The sequence below is a fragment of the Hypanus sabinus genome, chromosome 16 (genome assembly GCF_030144855.1).
Source record: "Hypanus sabinus isolate sHypSab1 chromosome 16, sHypSab1.hap1, whole genome shotgun sequence".
Lineage (NCBI taxonomy): Eukaryota > Metazoa > Chordata > Chondrichthyes > Myliobatiformes > Dasyatidae > Hypanus > Hypanus sabinus.
In genome coordinates this window covers 80,134,898-80,161,098 of record NC_082721.1, presented here as the reverse complement: position 1 = coordinate 80,161,098, position 26,201 = coordinate 80,134,898, and positions in this window count along the sequence as shown.

Here is a 26,201-nt window from a genome sequence, read left to right as displayed (position 1 = left end):
CTAAAGGGGCGGAGGCGTGGGCGGAGCGGACCCCTCATTTGTTGGGTGAGTGGCAGTGCTTGGCTGAGGGAAAGCGACAGGGACGGGTTGAAAGTTGGAGTAGGCGGGCTGGTGACTTTGTTAGAACTGTCGGGTGCAATTACCTCGAAGTGACCGCTGCCAGTTCTGGGAAAGTGTGGGAAAATGCGTGTGGTTCGACTGGAAGTCAAATGCCGCAGCTGGGGGGCTTATCATATCCGTGGCAGGAGATTGGTGGGAAGTTTTTAGGGTATCCCTTTTTGCCTAGGGGGGCAGATAAATTGCTTGTGGTGCCAAGGGGATCAGTTGTTCTGTTGATTCGAGAGGTGTCGGGAAACTTAGAGGAGGCCCAGTGGGGGAACGGCTTGGGGTCTCTGGGGGAGCACGTTCCCAGCAATGTACCAAGGAACTCCCGAAAGGAGCAGACTCTATTCCTGAAGGGTTAGAGGGGCCACGCGCACAGGTGTTGTTACGGATGGATGGAAGTCAAGTTAAAGCCATCCTCGGCACCGGGGCGCCGGTTAAGTTGCTGTACAGTTTGTTTCATAACCGTTATTGGAAGCATTTACCCTTGACGACATTGAGAACACTGGAGATTCGGGGTACCAGTGCCGGTGATTATCCAGACGACGGTTGTTGGTCAGTGAAAATGGAGTTCTTGGAGGCAAATGTGGAGGAGACTGAGGTTCAGGAATTGTTAATGCTGATGTGTCCGGACCCTGTTGAGGCGGGCAACGTTTCTGTTCTAGACAGAACCAATATCCTGCTGGTGTGCTTGGGGGCCTGCCCGGAGGAGGCGGGTGAGCGTTGTTTGGAGGCATTGTCGATGCACCCAGAGTTTCGAGCTGCTTGTGTGGACGTGTGTAGCAGCATCGGGCTGATACCGAATTCAAACAAGAGCCATTGGCGGTATGGCCTGGGGGAAGTATCTGAGGGTGAGACCCTCCTAGTGGACGCTGCGAAATACCACGAGGGAGCGGAGTTGACTGCTGAAGACACCTCGGAGAGAGAGAGGTTGCGGCGACTGGCCCCTGAAGCCGTGGAAGACATAGGCAGCGTGTGTGTGGATTGTATTGAGTTGAAGAGGCGCACTGTCAGTGACCAGAATATGGCCCTGAGGGCCGGAGAGGCGATGGCCTGTCTGAGTGGTGCGAAATGGTTTAAGGTGCTGGATCTGAGGAGTGGATGTTGCCAGATCCCGATGATTGGGGCCGACAAGGAGAAGACGGCCGTTATAAATTCCCTAGGAGTCTTCGGGTCCAAAAAGATGCCACAGGGCATATCTGGAGCCCTTGCAACCTTCCTGCTGGGCAGGTGGAAGACCATAGGGGATGTGGAGGCGTTTGGAGTTTTGGTGTATGTGGATGATCTCTTGGTGTTTGGATTTGCCTCAGGAGAATATGAAGTGAGGTCGTTGCAGGAGCAGCTGAGAACTACCGAGTTAAAGTGTTTTCGGGACACGTGCCAGGGCTGGCGAAGGTCACAGCTCGTGAGTGACTGTCTCTACGGAATCAAGTTTGAAATGAAGACGGAGAGACTGGAGAAAGTGATCTGGAACCATTCGGAAGACTTACAAGTTGGAGAGAATGAAGAAAGTTGTCTGACTGAGGGTAATAGCAAACTGAGAACCCAGAGAGGGGAGTTTGCGGAGGTGAAGAAATTACAGACGAATCTCAGAAGAGAGAAGCGGAAGCTTGAAGGGAACCTGAAGATGACCATCGACAGTTCAAATGAAGTGCAAAACCTGAAAGTTGATCTGGAAGAAGTCATGAGGAAGAAAAAGCTGGAGAGAAGTGCAGTGAATACTGAACAGGAGGTTGAAGAGACTGCGGGAGAAGTGCAGGCCATGTGTTTCCGTTTGGAGAAGATCAAACAGCAGCTACCGATCACAGGAATGAGGAAGAATACAGATTCGATGGATGATGTGCTAGATGTGTGGTACATGCTGCCTTTTGCTGACTTTCCCTCGATTGAGGAAGAGACCTTTGGCCCTTCTCCCATTGAGTCAGGTGTAGCAGGGAGGGTTAGCTGTGTGCAGTGTGGGGCATGAGTGAGAGGTTGAGAGAGGAGTTGGTAGTGGGCCCAAGGTATCCCCAGTTGTGTCCGAGCCTGAAGGGTTTAGGTGAGGGGGTACAGAGGCCTCAGAAGGGTTAGGGAACTCCCAGATAGTTGGCCTAAGTAGCGCCTGAGGAACAGGGCGTGAGGGTTACTGTGTGGGGAGGAGATGTCACTGTTTGTGCTTGGGTTACGGTGTGTTGGCAGGAAAGGTGGTGAGTTATTTAGTAGTCATGAGGACATGACTTTTATTTGGTGGAGGAAGTGTGTAAAGGGGGTTTCTTTTTTTTTCTTTGTTACTGTTGGGAAAGGGTTTCCTTTTGTTAACTAGGAGGAATGCTAATTTACTGATAATGAGAATGGTATTCCTTTGTAAACCAAATGGGGATTAATGTTCTTTCTTCTGAGTCTGTAAGCTTTTGTTGACGGGCTTTTGGGCAGATCAGCGCGAGGGGGTCGAGAGAGAGGACGCAATGCTCTAAGCTGGGCGAGGATCGGACCCCAAAGGGGGGGTCTGAGGCCGGGAGATTCTCCGAGGAGGGGGGGGGGATGAAGCTAGATGTGCTTGGTTGACCACTCGGAGGGTCCTGAGCTGTTTGGAGAGTCGAGGAGTTCGGAGGGTCATGAGCTGCGAGTCGAGGAGTTCGGAGGGGAGCGAATGGTGGCCAGAAGACTTCAGTAATTGAGCTCCAACGGCTGTGCACGAAGTGGTTTGGACTTTGATAAGTTTGGCGCCTTTTCTTTAATTTTCTCTTCATATATACTGTATCGTTATTAATCACTTAGTTATAGTAACCTTTATAAATTGTACTTATTTAATCGCATATGGTGTACTGTCTGTTTTTGGGCGAGGTGGGGACATCACACAGCATCCACACCAGCTGATTACCCAGTTTGGTGGGGCCGAAGGCTGCTCCCCCTAGACGAGAACGAGCTGAGCGAGCCTGAGGCGACCCAGGGGGTTACATCAGTTTAAAAAAAAACTACCCCTTCCCTCTTCTATTCACCACTCAGGCCTCTTATCTCCTTTCACTTGCCTATCACCTCCCCCCGGTGTCCCTCCTCCTTCCCTTTTTCCTATCAGATTTATTCCTTTTCTCCCCTTCCACTCTGCCCTCCCATCAGATTTCTTCATCTCCAGTCCTTTACCTTTCCCACCCACCTGGCTTCACCTTTAACCCTCTAACTATCCTTCTTCCCTTCTTTCCCCCCTTTTTGCTCTGACCTCTTTCCCCTTCCTTTCCAGTCCTGAGGAAGGGTCTCAGCCTGGAACATTGACTGGTTATTCGTTTCTTTCTCTGCTGCCTGACGTGCTGAGTTCCTCCAGCATTTTGCAGAAGATGCATCCAGCCCTGCAGTTGACTGCAAATCCATACTGCTGGTCTCCAGAATCCTAGTTTTTATATGCAGGCTACGTAACAAACGTGTTTGTAAGCTGGGTACATTCTGAGCTATAGCCTTGCCTTTTGTCCATTTGAGATGACTGCACATTCCATTTGTCCCGATATTCTCAAAATCGCACCAGCATGCATTCACAATTTTGATGTGCTTCTAGCGAACGGAGCCTTACTAAACCTCTAATTATTCCTGTCCTTTCCCATGGTGAAGCACTCTGTAGCTGTTTAAATGTTCATGTCAAATTGTTAACTTTTACATGAGTTTTAAAATTTGTTTTTACACCAATAACTTAATAAGACTACATATTATACAATTTTTTTTCTCCTGCACTGGTTGGCATTGTTAATTCCGTCTCAATGTCTTTTTCGCTGTTCCCTTGTTGGAACTTTGTGTGGTTGCCACTGTCTTGGCTTGCTGTACCCTGTTTATCTATGAAGGTGGCAACTACTTCCTTCCAGTTAAATCACTCACCATTGATGACCTGACATACTTGTGCTGAAAGGTTCCTATTTGTAGCAGTAATATTATTTTGTATGCACTACTTTTATTTCCCTTGTGGTCAAGTTTACACTTCAGATTTTCCATATTTAGCCATGCACTTCAGAAACTCGTCCTACCAAAATCACTTTGTCACTTGATTTCATTAAAAACTTTGTTGCTGTTGAAGGCTGTGATTCTTCACAAACCTCATTACTATTGCTTACTGGTGGGATCTTAACCTCTAAAGAGTCCATCACAGATATATATGCATAAACAGTGAGCTCAAACAAGTCTGTGCCTTATTCATAGGTTCTTCGCTTTTGGAGTTTTCTACAAAATGTTATTACAGCCAGAGAACAGTTAGTCATATGACATATAATAAGCTAAAGTTGGTTTCGGACCACAGGGTTGTCATCTTGAAGGCTGCGGAATGCACGAGGTGGCATCAGATACTTTTCAAAGCTTGGTTGTGACAATTGTGCAGAATTCTTTGTGTATGATGATCTTCAGGAGAGACCAAAAGTTGAGGTTTGTCAGTGGTTACAGTTCTAACTTAGCTGAGATATGGTTGCCAAGTACAGTACTCCTCTTCTCCATGTATGTGACTGCTCACCCAACTCCCTTGCTGTGTCATCTGATAAGGCCAATATCCCTGTCTGAATTCTGGCACACATTCATCCCGATATTGCATTTCTTCTGTAGGGTCTACATTCTGTGAGGTAGTGGGAGAACAGGGAGAAAGGGGACCCTGTATTGGGTAAAATCAGAGGACTCGAGTGCAAGAGAGCTGCTCCCCAGTGAGTTGTACCAGCTCGGGGCTAAAGGCATAACTTGAATGTCCCTGAGTTGGGTTGACTGTGGTACCCTGTATCTGCATCTGGAAATTGAAGTTTCAGAGGCTTGTGACGTGTACACCGAACATGTGGCTCACTTCCTCAAGTGACCGGGCCTATCATTCACTTCCAGTCTCCTCTAGTTATTGATGGTGCATCAATTTTATTAACAGCGAAAAGTGAGCACGACATGTCGAAGACTGAGGGGGGGAGGAGTGCCCCAATCGCCTTTATACAGGGGTCTGCGGGAGGAGCCACAGGAGCAGGCAGCAAGAGGGGCGTGTCCAGACAGGTATACGTAGTTTACCACATTTCCTTTCTGGCAGATATCTGTTAAAATTCAAAGCTGAAGTCTCCACTTTACAAAGGAGTGAGTAGGCAGGTGAGAGAGTTGCTATTAAGAGCCCAGTGTACAGAAGAAGGAAGTGATGTCATATCAACACTGCACAAGTGCATTGAAAAGGTGCCTGAGTCCCAAAGAGAAGTTGCAGTGTTGACTTAATGAGTCCATTTAGTCTCAGACCAACATAATATTGATAAAAGCAGAAAATCCTTAAAACATTCAACGGGTCAGCCTGCTTCTGTGGAAAGTGAAGAAGCTAAAGTTTCAGTCCAGAGACCCTTTGTCAGAACTGGGGAAGCGAGTTGATATTAATTTACAGGGAGGAAGGTGCAGGGATGGGTAAGGTAAAGGGTACAGCCCTGATGGGAAGACCAGGGTTGCTCTGGTGACAGTATTAGTGAAATCATCTGTTTGATGAGATCATTTTCAAAGAGATGATAAAATCGCTCTTGTGCCGCTTGCAGGAGCAACTTAAACACTTTTTTTTGAGTTTCCCTCTCAAACTCTCAAAGGCTAACAAGAGCAAAGATGTGGTTGCACTGGAGAAGGTGCAAAAATACTTATTGGAATGTTTCTGGGGATGGAATGTTTTAGTTATGAGTTGAGATTGATCAGGCGGGGTTTGTGAGGCTGAAGTGTGATCTAGATAGATAGATAGATAGATACTTTATTCATCCCCAAGGGGAAATTCAACATTTTTCCAGTGTCCCATACACTTATTGTAGCAAAACTAATTACATACAGTATTTAACTCAGTATAAATATGATATGCATCTAAAATCACCCTCCCAAAAAGCATTAATAAATAGCTTTTAAAAAGTTCTTAAATAGTTTACTAAAGTGCATTGAGTGGTAACTTAAGCTCAGTCCTAATCCCGGCACTTTAACATGTCTTGCTCCTGGTGGTTGAATTGTAGAGCCGAATGGCATTGGGGAGTAATGATCTCTTCATCCTGCCTGAGGAGCATTGCATTGACAGCAACCTGCCGCTGAAGCTGCTTCTCTGTCTCTGGATGGTGCTGTGCAGAGGATGTTCAGGGTTTTCCATGATTGACCGTAGCCTACTCAGCGCCCTCCGCTCTGCCACCGATGTCATACTCTCCAGTTCTGTGCCCACGACAGAGCCCACCTTCCTTACCAGCTTATTAAGACGTGAGGCGTCCCTCTTCTTAATGCTGCCTCCCCAGCACGCCACCACAAAGAAGAGGGCGCTCTCCACAACTGACCGATAGAACATCTTCAGCATCTCACTACAAACATTGAATGACGCCAGCCTTCTGAGGAAGTACAGTCGACTGTGCTTTCCTGCACAGGGCATCTGTGTTGGCAGTCCAGTCTAGCTTCTCGTCTAACTGCACTCCCAGATACTTGTAGGTCTTAACCTGCTCCACACATTCTCCATTAATGATCACTGACTCCATATGAGGCCTAGGTCTCCTAAAGTCCACCACCATCTCCTTGGTCTTGGTGATATTGAGACGCAGGTAGTTTGAGTTGCACCATATCACAAAGATACGCAAAGTTATGAGGAATTTAGATGACCTTATGGGCTAGATAGGGTAGATGGTGAGAATTTTTGCCCTTTGATAGAAGTACCTATAACCAGAGGTGTTTAAAGGTGGAGGGTGGGGTTGGAATTTACAGGGAATTTGAGAAAGAAGATTTTGGAATCTTGGTTGGACTGTGGAATGCACCCGACTTGTGCAGTCAGGTTTTCCAACATTTATTAAGTATTTAGTTGAACCATTGAAGTGCCAAGGTATAGAAAGCTATGAGGAGAGTACTGGGATTTGTGATCAGAATGGATCAGTTTTCCTTGGCCAGCATGGATAAGGTAGGCTGAGTTGTTTCTTCATTGAGTGACTGTATGAGAAGGATATTGATAAGTGCCATTGAAGGATAGGGAACAAATCTCCAAAAAGGTTTAAAGCTATCGATGAGAGCCTAGAGGTAACATTAAGTACAACTAAGGTCTTTTTAACCTTTACCTTAATACATAGCGTAGTCAGAGTGGCCGTCAGGGTTAGGGTAGTCAGAGTGGCGGTCAGGGTTAGGGTAGTCAGAGGGGCAGTCAGGGTTAGGGTAGTCAGAGTGGCAGTCAGGGTTAGGGTAGTCAGAGTGGCGGTCAGGGTTAGGGTAGTCAGAGTGGCGGTCAGGGTTAGGGTAGTCAGAGTGACGGTCAGGGTTAGGGTAGTCAGAGTGGCGGTCAGGGTTAGGGTAGTCAGAGTGGCGGTCAGGGTTAGGGTAGTCAGAGTGGCGGTCAGGGTTAGGGTAGTCAGAGGGGCAGTCAGGGTTAGGGTAGTCAGAGGGGCAGTCAGGGTTAGGGTAGTCAGAGTGACGGTCAGGGTTAGGGTAGTCAGAGTGGCGATCAGGGTTAGGGTAGTCAGAGTGGCGGTCAGGGTTAGGGTAGTCAGAGTGGCGGTCAGGGTTAGGGTAGTCAGAGGGGCAGTCAGGGTTAGGGTAGTCAGAGTGGCGGTCAGGGTTAGGGTAGTCAGAGTGGCGGTCAGGGTTAGGGTAGTCAGAGTTGCGGTCAGGGTTAGGGTAGTCAGAGGGGCAGTCAGGGTTAGGGTAGTCAGGGTGGCGGTCAGGGTTAGGGTAGTCAGAGTGGCGATCAGGGTTAGGGTAGTCAGAGTGGCGGTCAGGGTTAGGGTAGTCAGAGTGGCAGTCAGGGTTAGGGTAGTCAGAGTGGCGGTCAGGGTTAGGGTAGTCAGAGTGGCAGTCAGGGTTAGGGTAGTCAGAGTGGCGGTCAGGGTTAGGGTAGTCAGAGTGGCGGTCAGGGTTAGGGTAGTCAGAGTGGCAGTCAGGGTTAGGGTAGTCAGAGTGGCGGTCAGGGTTAGGGTAGTCAGAGTGGCAGTCGGTTAGGGTAGTCAGAGTGGCGGTCAGGGTTAGGGTAGTCAGAGTGGCAGTCAGGGTTAGGGTAGTCAGAGTGGCGGTCAGGGTTAGGGTAGTCAGAGTGGCGGTCAGGGTTAGGGTAGTCAGAGTGGCGGTCAGGGTTAGGGTAGTCAGAGTGGCGGTCAGGGTTAGGGTAGTCAGAGGGGCGGTCAGGGTTAGGGTAGTCAGAGTGGCGGTCAGGGTTAGGGTAGTCAGAGGGGCAGTCAGGGTTAGGGTAGTCAGAGGGGCGGTCAGGGTTAGGGTAGTCAGAGTGGCGGTCAGGGTTAGGGTAGTCAGAGTGGCGGTCAGGGTTAGGGTAGTCAGAGTGGCGGTCAGGGTTAGGGTAGTCAGAGGGGCGGTCAGGGTTAGGGTAGTCAGAGTGGCGGTCAGGGTTAGGGTAGTCAGAGGGGCAGTCAGGGTTAGGGTAGTCAGAGGGGCGGTCAGGGTTAGGGTAGTCAGAGGGGCAGTCAGGGTAGTCAGAGGGGCAGTCAGGGTTAGGGTAGTCAGAGTGGCAGTCAGGGTTAGGGTAGTCAGAGTGGCGATCAGGGTTAGGGTAGTCAGAGTGGCGGTCAGGGTTAGGGTAGTCAGAGGGGCGGTCAGGGTTAGGGTAGTCAGAGGGGCAGTCAGGGTAGTCAGAGGGGCAGTCAGGGTTAGGGTAGTCAGAGTGGCGGTCAGGGTTAGGGTAGTCAGAGTGGCGGTCAGGGTTAGGGTAGTCAGAGTGGCGGTCAGGGTTAGGGTAGTCAGAGGGGCAGTCAGGGTTAGGGTAGTCAGAGGGGCAGTCAGGGTTAGGGTAGTCAGAGTGGCGGTCAGGGTTAGGGTAGTCAGAGTGGCGATCAGGGTTAGGGTAGTCAGAGTGGCGGTCAGGGTTAGGGTAGTCAGAGGGGCGGTCAGGGTTAGGGTAGTCAGAGGGGCAGTCAGGGTAGTCAGAGGGGCAGTCAGGGTTAGGGTAGTCAGAGTGGCAGTCAGGGTTAGGGTAGTCAGAGTGACGGTCAGGGTTAGGGTAGTCAGAGTGGCGGTCAGGGTTAGGGTAGTCAGAGTGGCGGTCAGGGTTAGGGTAGTCAGAGTGGCGGTCAGGGTTAGGGTAGTCAGAGTGGCAGTCAGGGTTAGGGTAGTCAGAGTGGCGGTCAGGGTTAGGGTAGTCAGAGTGGCGGTCAGGGTTAGGGTAGTCAGAGTGGCAGTCAGGGTTAGGGTAGTCAGAGGGGCAGTCAGGGTTAGGGTAGTCAGAGTGGCGGTCAGGGTTAGGGTAGTCAGAGTGGCGGTCAGGGTTAGGGTAGTCAGAGTGGCAGTCAGGGTTAGGGTAGTCAGAGGGGCAGTCAGGGTTAGGGTAGTCAGAGTGGCGGTCAGGGTTAGGGTAGTCAGAGTGGCGGTCAGGGTTAGGGTAGTCAGAGTGGCGGTCAGGGTTAGGGTAGTCAGAGTGGCGGTCAGGGTTAGGGTAGTCAGAGGGGCAGTCAGGGTTAGGGTAGTCAGAGGGGCAGTCAGGGTTAGGGTAGTCAGAGTGGCGGTCAGGGTTAGGGTAGTCAGAGTGGCGATCAGGGTTAGGGTAGTCAGAGTGGCGGTCAGGGTTAGGGTAGTCAGAGGGGCGGTCAGGGTTAGGGTAGTCAGAGGGGCAGTCAGGGTAGTCAGAGGGGCAGTCAGGGTTAGGGTAGTCAGAGTGGCAGTCAGGGTTAGGGTAGTCAGAGTGGCGGTCAGGGTTAGGGTAGTCAGAGTGGCGGTCAGGGTTAGGGTAGTCAGAGTGGCGGTCAGGGTTAGGGTAGTCAGAGTGGCGGTCAGGGTTAGGGTAGTCAGAGTGGCAGTCAGGGTTAGGGTAGTCAGAGTGGCGGTCAGGGTTAGGGTAGTCAGAGTGGCGGTCAGGGTTAGGGTAGTCAGAGTGGCAGTCAGGGTTAGGGTAGTCAGAGGGGCAGTCAGGGTTAGGGTAGTCAGAGTGGCGGTCAGGGTTAGGGTAGTCAGAGTGGCGGTCAGGGTTAGGGTAGTCAGAGTGGCAGTCAGGGTTAGGGTAGTCAGAGGGGCAGTCAGGGTTAGGGTAGTCAGAGTGGCGGTCAGGGTTAGGGTAGTCAGAGTGGCGGTCAGGGTTAGGGTAGTCAGAGTGGCGGTCAGGGTTAGGGTAGTCAGAGGGGCAGTCAGGGTTAGGGTAGTCAGAGGGGCAGTCAGGGTTAGGGTAGTCAGAGTGGCGGTCAGGGTTAGGGTAGTCAGAGTGACGGTCAGGGTTAGGGTAGTCAGAGTGGCCGTCAGGGTTAGGGTAGTCAGAGGGGCAGTCAGGGTTAGGGTAGTCAGAGTGGCGGTCAGGGTTAGGGTAGTCAGAGTGGCGGTCAGGGTTAGGGTAGTCAGAGTGGCGGTCAGGGTTAGGGTAGTCAGAGTGGCGGTCAGGGTTAGGGTAGTCAGAGGGGCGGTCAGGGTTAGGGTAGTCAGAGGGGCGGTCAGGGTTAGGGTAGTCAGAGTGGCGGTCAGGGTTAGGGTAGTCAGAGGGGCAGTCAGGGTTAGGGTAGTCAGAGTGGCAGTCGGTTAGGGTAGTCAGAGTGGCGGTCAGGGTTAGGGTAGTCAGAGTGGCAGTCGGTTAGGGTAGTCAGAGGGGCAGTCAGGGTTAGGGTAGTCAGAGTGGCAGTCAGGGTTAGGGTAGTCAGAGTGGCGGTCAGGGTTAGGGTAGTCAGAGGGGCAGTCAGGGTTAGGGTAGTCAGAGTGGCGGTCAGGGTTAGGGTAGTCAGAGGGGCAGTCAGGGTTAGGGTAGTCAGAGTGGCAGTCAGGGTTAGGGTAGTCAGAGGGGCGATCAGGGCAGTGCCTCTCCTGCAAGATGTGGGAGGTTAAGGAAACTGCATCTTCAGGGAGTGTGCCCAGGTGCAAGTTCTGGCGGACCGGATCAGCAGTTGGATGGACTCAGGATTATCTGGGATGTTGAGAGCATCCTGAATAAGAGTTTCTCTGAGCTACTCACACTCAAGGTATAGGCTGCAGGTTCCGTAGTTGGATGATTACCAGGAAAATTTTAGAATGTAAATAAACAGTGCAGGGTTTACTTACCTCAATAATCAGTATGTTTCATTGGGTACTGTTGGGGGGGGGGGTGATCTTTCAGAAGATAGCAGCAGCCAGGACTGTGGGACCAAGACCAGTTCTGACCAGCAGAGGGGTGTAAAGTCAGACAGAGCGATAGTGGTATATAACTCAATATTTGGGGGGGGGGGGCAGACAAGGGATTCTATGACTGCAAATGAGGTACTAGGATGGTATACTGTCTCCTGGATGCAAAATTAAGAACATCTCTGCTTCGTTGCAGTATCTTTGCAAGGGGGTCGCCAAGGTCATTTTACATACCGGATGGAAAATGGGATGAAGGCACAAGACATGGGAGCAGAATTAGGTCATTCAGCCCATCGAGTCTGTTCCATCATTCCAAGATGGCTAATCCTGGATCCCACACAACCCCATGCACCTGCCTTCTCGCTATTTCCTTTGATGCCCTGACCAATCAGGAAATGATCAACTTCTGCCTTAAATATACGCACGGACTTGGCCTCCACCGCAGTCTGTGGCAGAGCATTCCACAGATTCACTACTCTCTGGCTACAATAATTCCTCCTACTTCTGTTCTAAAGGATTGATGCTCAAATTTGAGGCTGTGCCCTCTAATTCTGGATACCCCACCACAGGAAACATCCTTTCTACATTCACCTATCTAATTCTTTGAACATTTAGTAGGTTCCAATGAGATCCCCACACATTCTTCTAAATTCCAGTGAGTACAGTCCCAAAGCTGCCAAATGCTCCTCATTGGTTAACTTCTTCAATCCCAGAATCATCCTTGTGAGCCTCCTCTGGACTCTCTCCAACGACAACACATCCTTTCTGAGATATGGGGCCCAAAACTGTTGACAATACTCCAAGTGTGGCCTGACTAGTGTCTTATAAAAGATCAACATTATCTCCTTGTTTTTATATTCTATTCCTCTTGAAATAAATGGCAATGTAACATTTGCCTTCTTTACCACAGACTCAACCTGTAACTTAACCTTGTGGGAGTCTTGCACAAGGACTCCTAAGTCCCTCTGCATCTCTGATGTTTGAACCTCCTCCCCATTTAGATAATAGTCTGCACTATTGTTCCTTTTACCAAAATGCATTATCATACATTTCCCAACACTGTATTCTATCTGACATTTTTTGACATTCTTCCAATTTTTCTAAGTCCTGCTACAATCACATTGCTTCCTCAGCACAACCTACCCCTCCACCTACCTTCGTATCATCTGCAAACTTTATCACAAAGCCATCAATCCCATTATCTAAATCATTAGCAAACAATGTGAAAAGCAAGTGAAAAAAACTGTAAGACTGAAAAAAGTCCCTAGTCCAAGTCCATATCCGAAACACAGGAAACCTGGGTAACATTCTCCAGCACAGTAGCAGGTTCTTTCCTCTCTGGTAGTGCAGCGATCAAAAGGAAGGCAGCTGGCACTCATCTTCCGCATTCGGCTCGATGTTTCAGTTTCCCTCGCCACTTTAGTCGGAGTACAATGGAAGCCTTAATTGGCGAAACGCAGTTGAACATTGGCGTGCGCCCCATCCCACTGCCTGCCCGCCATGTGTTTCGCACATACTGTCTCTGTCTTCCAGAATCCTCTGAGAGACTACGGACTTCTGGAGTATCCAAACTATCCCAAAACAGCAAATCACGAGCTCCAACAGTTTCAGAACGGCATCCAGGATGAAAAACAAAGTAAAAGACATTAAAGAAGTGAAATATATGGTTATTTTAAGCTCTCTAATCAAATTTGGTTCATTACACAGCACCCAGTTCAGAATATCCTTTTCCCCAACAGGCTGGTCCACAACCTGTTTTAAAGTGCCATCTTGTTGGCATTTAACATATTCCCTTTCTTGGGATCCAGTTTAAACCTTATTTTCCCAAATTACCTGTAAATTGAAACCACCCATGACCATTGTAGCAATGCCCTTTTCTATCTTCCATTGTACACTACATCCTGACTACTGTTTGGAGGCTTGTATATAATTCCCATCAGCGTTTTCTTACACCTGCAGTTTCTTAACTCTACCCACACGTGTCTAAAATGTCAGTGGGTAGCACATTGTAATCAGTGACCATGAATCTATTAGTTTCAAATAGTTGTGGAGAAAGGTGGGACTAGTCCACAGATGCAGGTTTTTCATAGGATAGAGTCAATTTTGGAGGCATTAGTCAGAGATTGATTGGGTGAGACAGTTTGCAGATAGTCATAGAAAAGTACAGCAGGGAAACAGGCCGAGCTATTTAATCTGCATACTGCCATCCACCTATACCAGCACCATAGTCCCCCATACCCCTACCTAGCCAAGCTCCTCTTAAATGTTGAAATCGAACTTGCAAGCACCACGTGCGTTGCTGCTCATTCCACACTCTCAGAACCCTCTGAGTGAAGAAGTTTCCCCTCATGTTCCCCTTAAATTTTTCACCTTTCACCCTTAACCATGACCTCTATTTGTAGTTCTACCCAATCTCAGTGGAACAAACCTGCTTGCATTTACCCTATCTATACCCCTCATAATTTTGTGTACCTCTAACAAATCTCCTGTCAATCTTCTACGTTCCAAGGAATAGAGTCCTAACTTAGTCAAACTTTCTCTATAACTCGGGTTCCCCCCCCCCACAGACCCAAGAACATCCTTGTTAATTTCCTCTGTATTCTTTCAACCCTGTTCACATCTTTCCTGTAGGTTGGTAACCAAAATGGCACACAATACTCCAAATTAGACCTCACCAAAGTCTTATGCAACTTCAACATAACATCCCATCTCCTGTACTCAATACTTTGATTTATGAAGGCCAATGTTCCAAAAACTTTCTTTATAACCCTATTATTCAGTGACGCCACTTTCAATGAATTTTGGACCCGTATTCCCTGGTTTGTTTGTTCTTTCACATTCCTCAGTGCCCTGCCATTCACAACATAACCTACCCTGGTTGGTTCTACTGAAGTTCAACACTTGTCTGCATTAAATTCCAGAAGGACATCTCTCAAGTGGCAGTTATTTTAAAACTGTTGATAAGAAGAGTTCAGAGGCAGATCATTCCTCTTAGGGTGAAAGGCAATGTAGGTTAGTTTGGGGAACTTTTGTTTACAAGAGATGTTGGGCTTTGTTCAAGAAAAAGGAGACAAGTTTAAGCAGTAAGGATCAAACAAATTCCTTGATGAATATAGAAAGTATAGGTGTACATTTAAGCAGAGAATCAGGGAGAAATGGGCATGAAATAGATCTAGCAAGCAAGGTTAAGAAAAATCCCAAGAAATGCAGCAGTATATTAGGAGTGCAATGGAGAGTTTTTAAAAAGAAGAGAATATGTCCCTTTAAAGACCAGAGAGGCTATCTATAGGTGGAGCCACAGGAGATGGGTGAGGTTTTCAATTAATATTTTGCAACAGCTTTGACGTTGTGGAGAATATTGTGAAAGCTAAGGAATTGAAACAAATGAGTTACGCCATTTTCGACCATATACGAATTACCAAAGATGAAGCATTAAGAATCTTATAGTACATTAAGGTGGAAAAATCCCCAAGGCATGACCAAGTGCCTCTTTGAACATTTTGGGAAGCAAGGGAAGGAATTGTGGAACCCCTCACAGAGATTTTTGCATCATCATTAACCACAAGTCAGGTTCCAGAGGACTGGCAGATAGCTGATTTCACATTGTCATTTAAGGAGGCCAGCAAAGCCAAGTCAGGGATTGACAAACTGGTAAGCCTGGCTTCAGTGATGGATAACTAAGTTACTGGAGGGAGGTGATCTGCCAGTATTCGGATAGACTGATTAAAGGTAGTCACTATGGCTTTGACAAGGTTCCACATAGTAGACTAGTCCGGAAGGTTACAGCACATAGAATTCTGAGAGAGACAATTAAGTGGATACATAATTACCTTGATGATAGGAAATAGGCGATGGTTAATGGAAGGAAGTTTTCTGGACCAGAATTCCCACAGGAACCAGTGCCAGGCCCTCTGTTTTTCATCATTTATATCAGGGATGTCAAACTCATTTTAGGTCACGGGCCAGATTGAGAAAAATGCGACTTCATGTGGGCCGGATCAGTTGTGCACGCGCGAATGCACGCGCACGTGCTCCCACAGCTTTCGTTGCCTTCATTTTTTCAACCTGCTCTCATGTGTCTCAGCCTCTGCTATATCTAAAATTGTTTCACTTTATGAATTTCATTTTTTATGAAGCAGATTGCCTAGCAAGCATTCTTTTTATGATTGGTATTAACTTACAGACATAGATTACAGGAAAGTAGGCAATGAGAAAGAAACAATGCTATTTCGGCTAAGATTGTTTTGGGAGCCATACCTTTTCCATTAATAAACCGTTTGAAATCAAGCATTAGCAAACACAAATGTAGACCTAACGCAGGGGTGTCAAACTCAAATACACAGTGGGCCAAAATTTAAAAATCGGTACAAGTCGAGGGCCGGACTGGTTCAGCGTTTATTGCAAAACTTATTGAAATGAATTTATTACACATATTAACCTGGAACTAACAAAGCTTAGGTTATTGCCTACAAAAACAACATTGAACATTAAATAAATAAAAAATCAGTTGCATTTATTTCTTATGGCTTTATCTGCAGCTTTTCCGGAGTAATTTCTAATGAAAACATTTTTCCACAGGCCAACACTCTGTGATTCACACTAGTCTAAGCCAGATACTTGGCATCTCATCTTGGATGCAAGTTCATCAATGTTTGGAGTCAGGCTCTGAGCTGAGGAAATCCTCAGGATTGAGTGAAGGTGTTCATCAGAAAGACGACTCCTGTGTGATGTTTTGTTTATCTTCATCAAAGAGAACAGTTGTTCTCACAGATATGTGCTGCCAAACATAGAGAGCATTTGAGCAGCTTGGGTATGCAGCTGGGGCTTTGTGTCGGGAATGAAACGTAGAAACTGTGCAGCGCCCACCGAGTCATACTTTGCCTTGAGTGTGTCACCACATTGGAGTTCAATCAGCTCCATTTGTATGTTGGTTGGTGCGCTTTCCACGTCAGCTGCAAATGGATTACTGAGCAGTTCAAACCTGCTTTTTTGGGCTTCAAAGTCGGCAAATCGCCGTGTGAAGTCGGCACCAAGTATGCTAAGTTTTTCAGCAAACTTTGCACGTGGGAACACTGCGGTAGAAACCTGCTCTTTCATAGTTTGGCAACACGGAAAATGGCTCAAGTTTTCTTGCTGCATCTGCGTCTCCCACAGGCGCAGCTTGGTTTTAAAAGCCCTCACTGCAGCGTACATGTCTGTGATCACACGACCCCGCCCCTGAAGCTGCAGGTTGAGCGCATTGAGATGGCTCGTGATGTCACACAGAAACACCATTTCACAAAGCAACTTTTTATCCCGGAGCTCTGTTGTGTCTTTCCCTTTGCTTTCTATGAACTGACAGATCTCCTCACGCAACTCAACGCAATTTATTCATTAATGATATTCAGGAAATAAACTAGGGAAACCGAATAAACACTAAAAACCCTGAAAACCTGGTACCTGAATAAACTCAGCATTAGCCATATTATACGCCATAGGCGCTTCGATTACTGGGGCCAGCTTTAATAGTAATTAGATATTATCTCGCGGGCCAAAGTTAATTCCACCGCGGGCCTTGAGTTTGACATATATGATTTATATTAACAATTTGGATGAGAATGTTAAAGGCTTGGTTAGTTAGTTTGCAAATAACACAAAAATTGGTGGTCTAGTAGAAAATGAACAAGGTTGTAAAAAAAATTACACAAGATTATGATCAGCTAGGTAGCGGACAGAGGATAGAAAATACTGCTTGATTCATACAAGTGTGAGGTGTTGCTTCGTGCAAAGCCAAGCCAGGGTAGGACTTACAGTGAATGGTTAAGGTTCTGAGAATGTGTAGAACAGACAAACCTAGTAGAATGAATATATAATTCTCTGAAAGTAATGTCACAGATAGTCAGTGTGGTGAAGGAGGTGCTTGACATGCTGGCCTTCGTTTGTGTATAGGAGTTGGGACATTATATTACAGTTAAATAAGAAGATGAAGAGGCTGCACCCATCTATATTTTGCTTATCCTATTAAAGGAATGATATTAAGCTAGAAAAAGTGAGTTAAAGGGAGAAGTCAAGGAAAGCTAGGACTTCATTCCTTAGAGTGTAAGAGACTGTGGGTGACCTTACAGAGGTGTATAAAGTATGAAGGACAAAGAGTGAATGCACGTAGATTTTTTTCCCAGGGAAAGGGAATGAAAAAACAAGATGGCACAGGTTTAAAAGGACCCTGAGGGGCAACTTCTTCAACCAGACGGAGACACAAATGTGGATTGAGCTGCCAGAAGAAGTGATTGAGACTGGTGGGGGGGGGGGGGGGGGGAGGGGGTCCCATACATTTACAAGATATTGACAGGTACATGGAGAGCAAAGTTTTAGAGGGGTATGGACCAAATGTGGACAAGGGATTAGTTTAAGTAGGAATCTCAGTCAGCATGGATGAATTAGGTCTAAGGTCCTGTTTCTGTGCCATATTATTCTATGGCATAATCCTCCATGGACTGACAGACTTAAGGCAGTAATCTTACAGTAAAACACTAACAGAAACTAGAGAAGTACATGTTTGGCCTTGAGTATTTTTGTCTTCACATTTGATTATGTTTGATTGGCTCTGAGCAGATAAAGCTCAGGTATATTGACCTCATGGCAGACCATGTCTGTCGTGAAGGAAACCTATTTATAATAGAATATAAAGCAGTACAGCACAGGAACAGGGCCTTGGCCCACAGTGTTATGCGAAACTAATTATATTAGTAATTGCACACAACTAAACTAATTGCTCTGCCTACACAGTGTCCTCTTCCTGCATATTCATGTACCTACCTAAAAGCACCTTCAGCACCTCTACTTTATTTGCCTTTTCCACTGCCTCAGGCAGCACGTTCCACTACGCAGTTTGAAAAAAATTTGCCCTGCACGTCTATTTTGAATGTACCCATGTGCACCCATCTCACCTTAAATAAATGCTCTCTGTTACTAAACATATCAACCCTGGGGGTGGGGGGGGGGGGAAGTTGCTGTCTGTCTTCTCTTATATGTGGCTCTTATTATCTTATAAACCTATATCAGATCTTCCCTCAACTACTGCTGCTTCAGAGGAAACAGCCCAAGTTTGTTCAACTTCTCCCTATAGCACATACCCTTTTACCCAAGCAGCAAACCTCTTCTGCACCCTCTTCAAACCTCAGCATCTTTCCTATACTGGGGAGACCAGTCTGAATTCTATACTACAGATATGGCCTAATTAGAGTTTTATAAAGGTCTAGCATAACTTCCTACTTTTGAAGTCAATTCCTAGACTATTAAAACGGGCGACACAGTCGCATAGCGGTTATCATAAAGCCATAATAGCATCGGAGACCCACATTTAATTGCACCGCCGTCTGTAAGGAGTTTTACATTCTCCTTGGGACCGCTTGGGTTTTCTCCAGGTGCACCGGTTTCCTCTCACTTTCCAAAGAGGTACTGGTTAGTAGAGTAAATGGTCACATTTGTGAAGCTGGGTAGCGCAGGCTCATTGGGCCAGAAGGGACTGCTGCTGTGATGTAGTTCTAAATAGAATAAAAGCAGGCATGCCAGGTGACTTCTTTACCACCCTGTCAAACTATGTCGGCACTTTCAGGGAGCTATGGGCTTGGACCCCAATATCGCTCTGCACATCAACATCGAAAGAGTTTTGCCATTAATGGTTTACTGTCCCTTTACGTTTGATTTAACAAATCAGTCATCTTCATTACCCCCTCAGAATACTCAATCAATTTATTAAGGAGTGACGTGGGTTGCACAAGGCCATGTTGACTGCCCCTAATTTAGGCTATGGTTTTCCAAATGCTTATAAGTCCTGATGTGGATGTGGATTGTGCTCATGTGATAACAGGAAACCACAGAGACATGGAATGCAGCAACCACATCGCCAAGTTTCAGGAACTTCACTAAATATGTTTTAGCGTGCACCCGTCATTGTAATAGAAAATTAGATTTCCTGTGGGTAATCACTTTATTCTGAAATCAGGGTCTAGTCTGCTAATTAATGAAATCTTTCTGCCATCAACATTCTGTTATCAAAATGTAGTTTTACTGGTAATCTTGTCAACTGAAAATGTAAAAGCTGTAACAAGTTCATGCTCAGGTAGATCAGTTTTGGAGGATCTCCTGTTCTGCTCTAGTTTTTAATAAATCACTTGTTTTGAAAGCCAACTCCATGTGATCTTCCAGTTCCCCTACAACTGACATGAGACCTAATCTAGAAACTGCCTAGAATTTTCCTAACACATAGCCCTCTATTTTTCTAAGCTCCGTGTGCCTATTTAAGAGGCTCTTAAAAAACCCTATTGTATCCACACAACAATACACACAAAATGCTGGTGCAACACAGCAGGCCAGGCAGCATCTATATGGAGAAGTACTGTCGACGTTTTGGGCCAAAACCCTTCGTCAGGACGTCTCGGCCCGAAACGTCGACAGTGCTTCTCCTTATAGATGCTGCCTGGCCTGCTGTGTTCCACCAGCATTTTGTGTGTGTTGTTTGAATTTCCAGCTTCTGCAGATTTCCTCGTGTTTGCTATTGTATCCACTTCCACCACCATCACCGGCAGTGCATTCCATGCACCCACCACTCTCTATGTGAAAAATCACCCCTGATGTCCCTATTTCCAAGCACCTAAAAAAACATGCCCCCTCATGTTAGCCATTTCAGCCGTGGGAAAAAAGCCAATGACTATCCACACGATCAGTGCCTCTCATCATCTTATACACTTCTATCAGATCACTTCCCATCTTTCTTCACTCCAAGGAGAAAAGGCTGAGTTCACTCAATCTATTCTTATAAGGCATGCTCCCCAATCCAGGTAACATCCTTGTAAATCTCCTCTGCGCTCTCTCTATAGCATCCACATCCTTGATTGGCTGATTAGATAGTTGCATTAACGAGCAGGTGTTTCCCTTCTCCAGTCAAGATACAAAAGCTTTTATGCCTGACTCAAGGACACCTTCTACCCTACTGCGATCAGACCTTCGAATGGTCCTCTTGTCCGTAAAAGCTGAACCCTTAATCTCTCAGCATGTGAACCTTACTGTCTGTCTGCACTGCACTTTTTCCATAACTGTAACCATTCATTTTTTTTTCTGTCCACTACCTCAGTGAACTGTCTGTGTTTTTCATGGAATCTGCATATACGCGACACTTATAAACCTGTATTGGAAGCAAATGTCCCAGTACAGATGAGACGGTGCAGAGGAAACTAACTACATTGGTGGCACTGCCTCGTCACGTGCCTCCACTCCGTCCACAAAGAGCCAGCCATCTTAATTTCTATCACCATTTCCCTCTCCTGCCACAATGAGGCCACTCTCAGGGTGGAGGAGCAACACCTCGTATTCCATCTGGGCAGCCTCCAACCTGATGTCAGGAACATCGATTTCTCCCTCCCACTTCACTCTTCTCCAATTCTTCACTCTGGCCTCTTGCTTCTTCTCTGCCCCCCCCCCCCAATCTCCCGGTGCCTTCCCTTTCTCCCAAGGTCCACTCTCCTCTCCGATCAGATTCCTCCCCCTCCAACCCTTTGTCCTTTCCACCAATAACCTCCCAGATTCTCATTTCATTCTCCCCGACCCAACTTCCCCCACCCACCTGGCTTCACCCATCACCCTCTGGCTTGTCTTCCTCCCCCTTCTCAGTCTGGCTTCTTCTCCCCTTTCCTTTCTAGCCCTGAAGGAACATCTGGGCCCAAAGCCTTGCCTGTTTATTCATTTCCATAGTTGCTGCTTGGCTTGCCGAGTTCCTCCGGCATTTTGTGTGTCATTACTGTCCCCACCTTAGGAGTGTGTGATGGAACAGTGTACAGGGTTATTTAAAGTGAACATAACTATGTGTATTTGGGATCTCATCTTATGCCTGTTTGGAGAATAACCCATCAAGCCCTGAGGACTATCCACCTCAAATGTTCTTTACTTTCTTCTTCTTTATCTCAAAGTGCCCTTGCAAATCAACACAGTTCACAGTACTCTTCCTACCCTCAAGTTCCTTCTCCTTGTAAGTATTTGTGCAAAGTACTCATTTAAGGCTTCACACACATCCTTCCCCCCTTATCCTTGAGCGGTCCTACTCACTCCCTAGTTGTCCTCCTGCTCTTGATGTATGTACATTATACCTTGGGCCTCTCCTGGCTAAGTTAATTGCCTCAAGTTCTTTTCCAGCTTGTTCATAATTCTCAAGGCTTCTGTTTGATTTTAGCTTCCTAAACCTTACATATATTTCCTTCCTCTTGGCTAAGTTCACCATCACTCTCAATATCCAAAGTTCCCTAACGTCAGCATCCTTGTCCTTCTTTATTACTGGAAAGTACCTTTTCTGTACACTGCAGTTGACATTTAAACAGCCGCCAAACATCTGCTGCGGACTTGCTCAAAAGCAGTTGCTCCCAATTAAGCCCTCCTAGCTCCTGCTTAATGGTTTCATAATTTGCATTGCTCCAATTGAATATCGACCCACAATGTCTGTACTCATCTATAGCTGCTTTAAAACTTAAAGAGTGATCATTATTCCCATATTGTTCTCCCACTGAAAGCACAGCCACCTGGCCAGGTATTACTCTTTAACAAGTTCATTATGACCCTTCCTCTTATTGGAATACCTACATATTGATTAAGGAACCCTGCTAGATGTACCTAACAAATTCTGCCTTGCCTAAATTTCTTGCACTAAGGATGTCCCAGTCTATATTTGAAAGTTGGTCACCAGTGGCTATTGGGATCTGTGGTATAATCCCATCAGAGTAATTGCACCTTTCTTACTATTGTGTTCTATCCATATAGACACAGTGGAAGTGCCTTCCATTATATCCCCCTGGAATGATATTATCTCTGATTAATAGTATAACTCCAACCATTCCCCCATCACCTCCGCTTTTACCTCCTTCTCTCCTTTTTCTAAAACATGGAACCTCTGGAACAGTAAGCATCCATTCCTGTCTCTCTTTCCAACCAACTTTCTGTTATGGCTAGAATATGGTTCCAGGTACTGATCCTGTGGTAAACTATGTATGCCTGTCTGGACATGCCCCTCTGCTGACTGCTCCTGTGGCTCCTCTCACTGACCCCGGTATAAAGGTGATTGGGGCACTGCTCCTCCCTCAGTCTCCGAGATGTAGTGCTTCCTTTTTGCTGTTAATAAAACCCTATCGTTCACTTCCAGTCTCCGAGAGTTATTGATGGTGCATCAGATCCATACTCTAACTTCATCACCTTTACCCATCTCGTTGGGTTTATTACCTTGCTCCTGTCTGTTCTGATTTCCATGACACTTCAATTACGTGTAGGAATCTTCGTTGAACAATGGATGGAGAGTAATGAAGTTAAACTAGCTTATGGACTTTAAGTATTACTAAACATGGACAGAATGGATCTTATCCTGGAATGGCTGGTTTGTTAAATGAGCAGACTTTGCAAATACCATCTTGAGTTTAGAAGCAAGAGAGTTGATCTTATTGATATGTATAAAATTCTTACAAAGCTTGACAGGATGATATGAGGTTAATAACTACTGTGTCTGATGTCTACAACTAGGTTCATAATTTCAAAATAATGGGTTTCTTATTCAGGACTGAGGTGAGAAGCATTTCTTCTCCAGAAGGGAATGAATCTTTGGAATTCACTCCCTCGGAGGGCTGTGGATGTTCAGTTGCAGAGTATGTCCAAGACTGATAGAACTTCAGACAATAAGAGAATCTCAAGACATGGAATTAATGCAAGAAAGTGCTGATGGCATAATAAGTTAGCTATGATCTTACAAAATAACAGTTCAGGGACTTGGAGCCTAATGACCTGGATTCCTGTATTCCTAGACTTCACCAAAAGAATTCCTGAATCCTCCTGTCATATTATTTGGAGAAAAAGTCTTGCTCCTCCCAACTTGGTGAACACTAGACCTAGAAAGTCTATTTTTGTTTCAAGATCTTTTGCCTGCCAAAGAAGAACCACAAAGACTCTTACTATTGAACAACCCATTGGCTTTTTCCAACCAAGCAGAATAAAAACTGTTAAGTATGCTATTTTAAATTTCATATTATAATACAAAGTCATAACACTCTTCATTTGCATGCTTTTTGATGTCATGCAGCCTACTTGGCATGCATGACACCACGAACCTGAGAATGGAAACCTACTGCTCAGAATGCGCCTGTGTGATTATTTATCAATTCCATTTGTGGAGTAGACAGCGCAAAGTGATTGGCAATGTCGACAGCCTTACCATGGAATGAAATTAAAGGCCAAAAAGAGTTTACTGTCTGAGAACATTTCAAATCATTTTGCCAAGTGAGTCTTTTAAAACATTAGTTATTGTTGTAATGTAAGCGATGCATTAACCATTTTCTATATGCAAACTGTGATGTGATAATGAAGGTCAATAATTTAGTGGTTTGATTATGTGAAATAGTTGCCAAGACACCACCGAGAAACCTGCTGCTCTCGTCCCAAATAACACCAAATAATGAGATATTTAGTTGAGATACAGATCAAACTGTATCTCACCTTAATACCTCATCCAAAAACCAGTGCCTTGACAATGGAGTGTTCACCCAGTACTGCACAGATTTCTGTGCTCAAGTCTTTGGAGTGAAATTCACAATCTTCCAGACACTGACGCCAGCATGCTATCAATTAAATGTTGACAGACAGTAAGCAAAGTCAAATTCTTATTCATATTGTTAAAAATCAGACAACTTGTTAATGGCTTTTAATGGCAGTATCGTAAAATAATTAATCTTTTGCAGCATATGTTAAGTAAGAAACTATGGTGGACCTCTATATGTGGTGTAAATATGTCCAAAAAACTGCTGTTTGGCACACTAGATTGCCTTCAAAGTCTTATCACTTCAATTAAATAAAATAGTCAGTGGGTTTGAGCTGAGTCACCCAGCAACAATGACAACAGCAAAAAATGTTAGCATCCAAATCAGTTTTATTATCTCTTTCTCAGGTAACTGAAAGTTGGTGTTTTGCTACAGCAGTGCGGTTGTTACCAGGAAGCAGATTCACAGGTTTGGTGACACAGAAGACCCCGATTACGAATAAGTACATTAATCATTTATTTACAAACAGTAAAGCATTCGACTAAACACAACTACGAAACTGATACTTAGTTAAGAGTGCACTTGGGCCTTCATATATCTGCAACATACCTTCCCAATGGTTCTTCAGCATTGGTTGCGACCTTTGTGCCTGGAGATAAAAGAAAGAGATCGAGCCTCCCACACTTGCTATTCTAATACCCCTGAGGTGCCTGAGTTCAGACCCTGATGCCAGGACACACAAGGCAACCAACGGGAAAGAGCTACTGCATCCTTCAAACGGGCCAATCGATGACCAGTGCGGTAGAAAATAAATATCTTTGCCATGGACGATCCCAAGCCAGGCTGCGGAAGTAAGAGGGTTGGGCAAAGGACTATCCTGTAACCCTACCCCGGTAAAAACCTGAAGATACAAAAGCTCCAAAATCCTCATCCCTGGGAGAGGAAGGATCTTCACTGAGAAGATGTACGATGGGCTACACCTGGGGACAACTTGAAAGACTGGCCCAGGACAGGAGAATCTGGCAAGCTTATGCCCCACGCAGGGGTGATGGACTCAGGTAAGTAAGTACAAAATAAAAAATAAAACCGAAAAGGAATAATGAGGTACTGTTCATGGACCATCTAGGAATCTGAGGGCAGAGGGGAAAAAGCTGTTCCTAAAATGTTGAGTGTAAGTCTTTAGGCTCCTCTATCTGCTCCCTGATGAAAATAAACATCCAAACATCCAACCCCCACCCCCCACGTGTAAAAAAACTCACGCAAACGGCAACATCAAAAAAAAGTGAAAACACAGAATATAAAACACAAAATCTAAAGGCATACTTCAATTCAGCTCTGTGTTCATAATCTGCAGGTCGCCTGATTCAAAAATCGCCCGAAGTAGTAACAAAAACACATCATAAAACCTGAATCTGCGACCCGTGTCGATTAAACCTTACTCTGGCGCCATCTACTGGCGGCATCGAGGAAACGAGAGATCACTCGAATGCAAGGGAGCAGCAAGTGAGAGAACCTGCCACACGCAGATAGACACCTACTCCAGCAACAGCAAGCGAGAGGCTGGTAGATGGCGCTAAACTCTCACTTCAGTGATTTCAATTTTCTTCAGTGCTTAGAGAGGGAGTTGATTATGGGCTCATGCCCATCTCCATGGCACATGTTTTGGTTGCAGCCTTGTGGAACACCCTCGGGTACAGCAAAGGGCCAGATCACCTGAATGGCCTGAAATCACATCACCGGAATGTAGATAGCAGGCCAGAACAAGCAGAGCCATATGTGAAATAAAAAGAAGATGTGAAAGGAATTGCTTTGTGAACCATCTTGAGGATGTCACCTTTGGGAGCATTGTTCACTGGCACCTTATACTATTATTATTCTTCTCCTTTGGCTGTCCATCGATTTTCGATGATGACTGGGGCCTGGGCGAGGTTGTATGGAAGACCTGCAGTTGCCCATGCTTCAAGTCTCCCCTCTCCACGCCACCGATGTTGTCCAAAGGAAGGGCATTAGGACCCATACAGCTTGGCACCGGTGTCGTTGCAGAACGATGTGTGATTAAGTGCCTAGCTCAAGAACATAACACGCTGCCTCAGCTAGGACTCAAACCAGTGACCTTCAGATCACTAGACCAACGCCTTAGCCACTTGGCTACGCACCACATTACTATTGTTACAATAATATACCATTATTATTTGCATCTGACAAGAGAGCTCTGTGGCTGTAAACTGCTGGTGACCTGGATATAGCATGCATTATGAGTTGGAAATTAATTCTACGAACTTTGGATGTTAGTTCAGGGCTGCTCAGTGGATAATACTGATGTGCCTAATGTGCAAAAAAGTGTAAGTAGGAGCAGGAGTTGGTGATCCGACCCCTTGAGCCTGCTTTGTATTCATCAAGATCAATGCTCATCTTCTACTTTGGCACAATTTTTTAAAACTATATTTTTATTGAAAGAATGGCACAATACAGAATACATAATGGATTACTTTTTCCTCCATTTTGCTTTTATATCTTACCCTTAAACAAACCTCCTTGATTACCTGGAATCCATCAATATCTTTTTATACGAATGCATGCGGAGTGAAT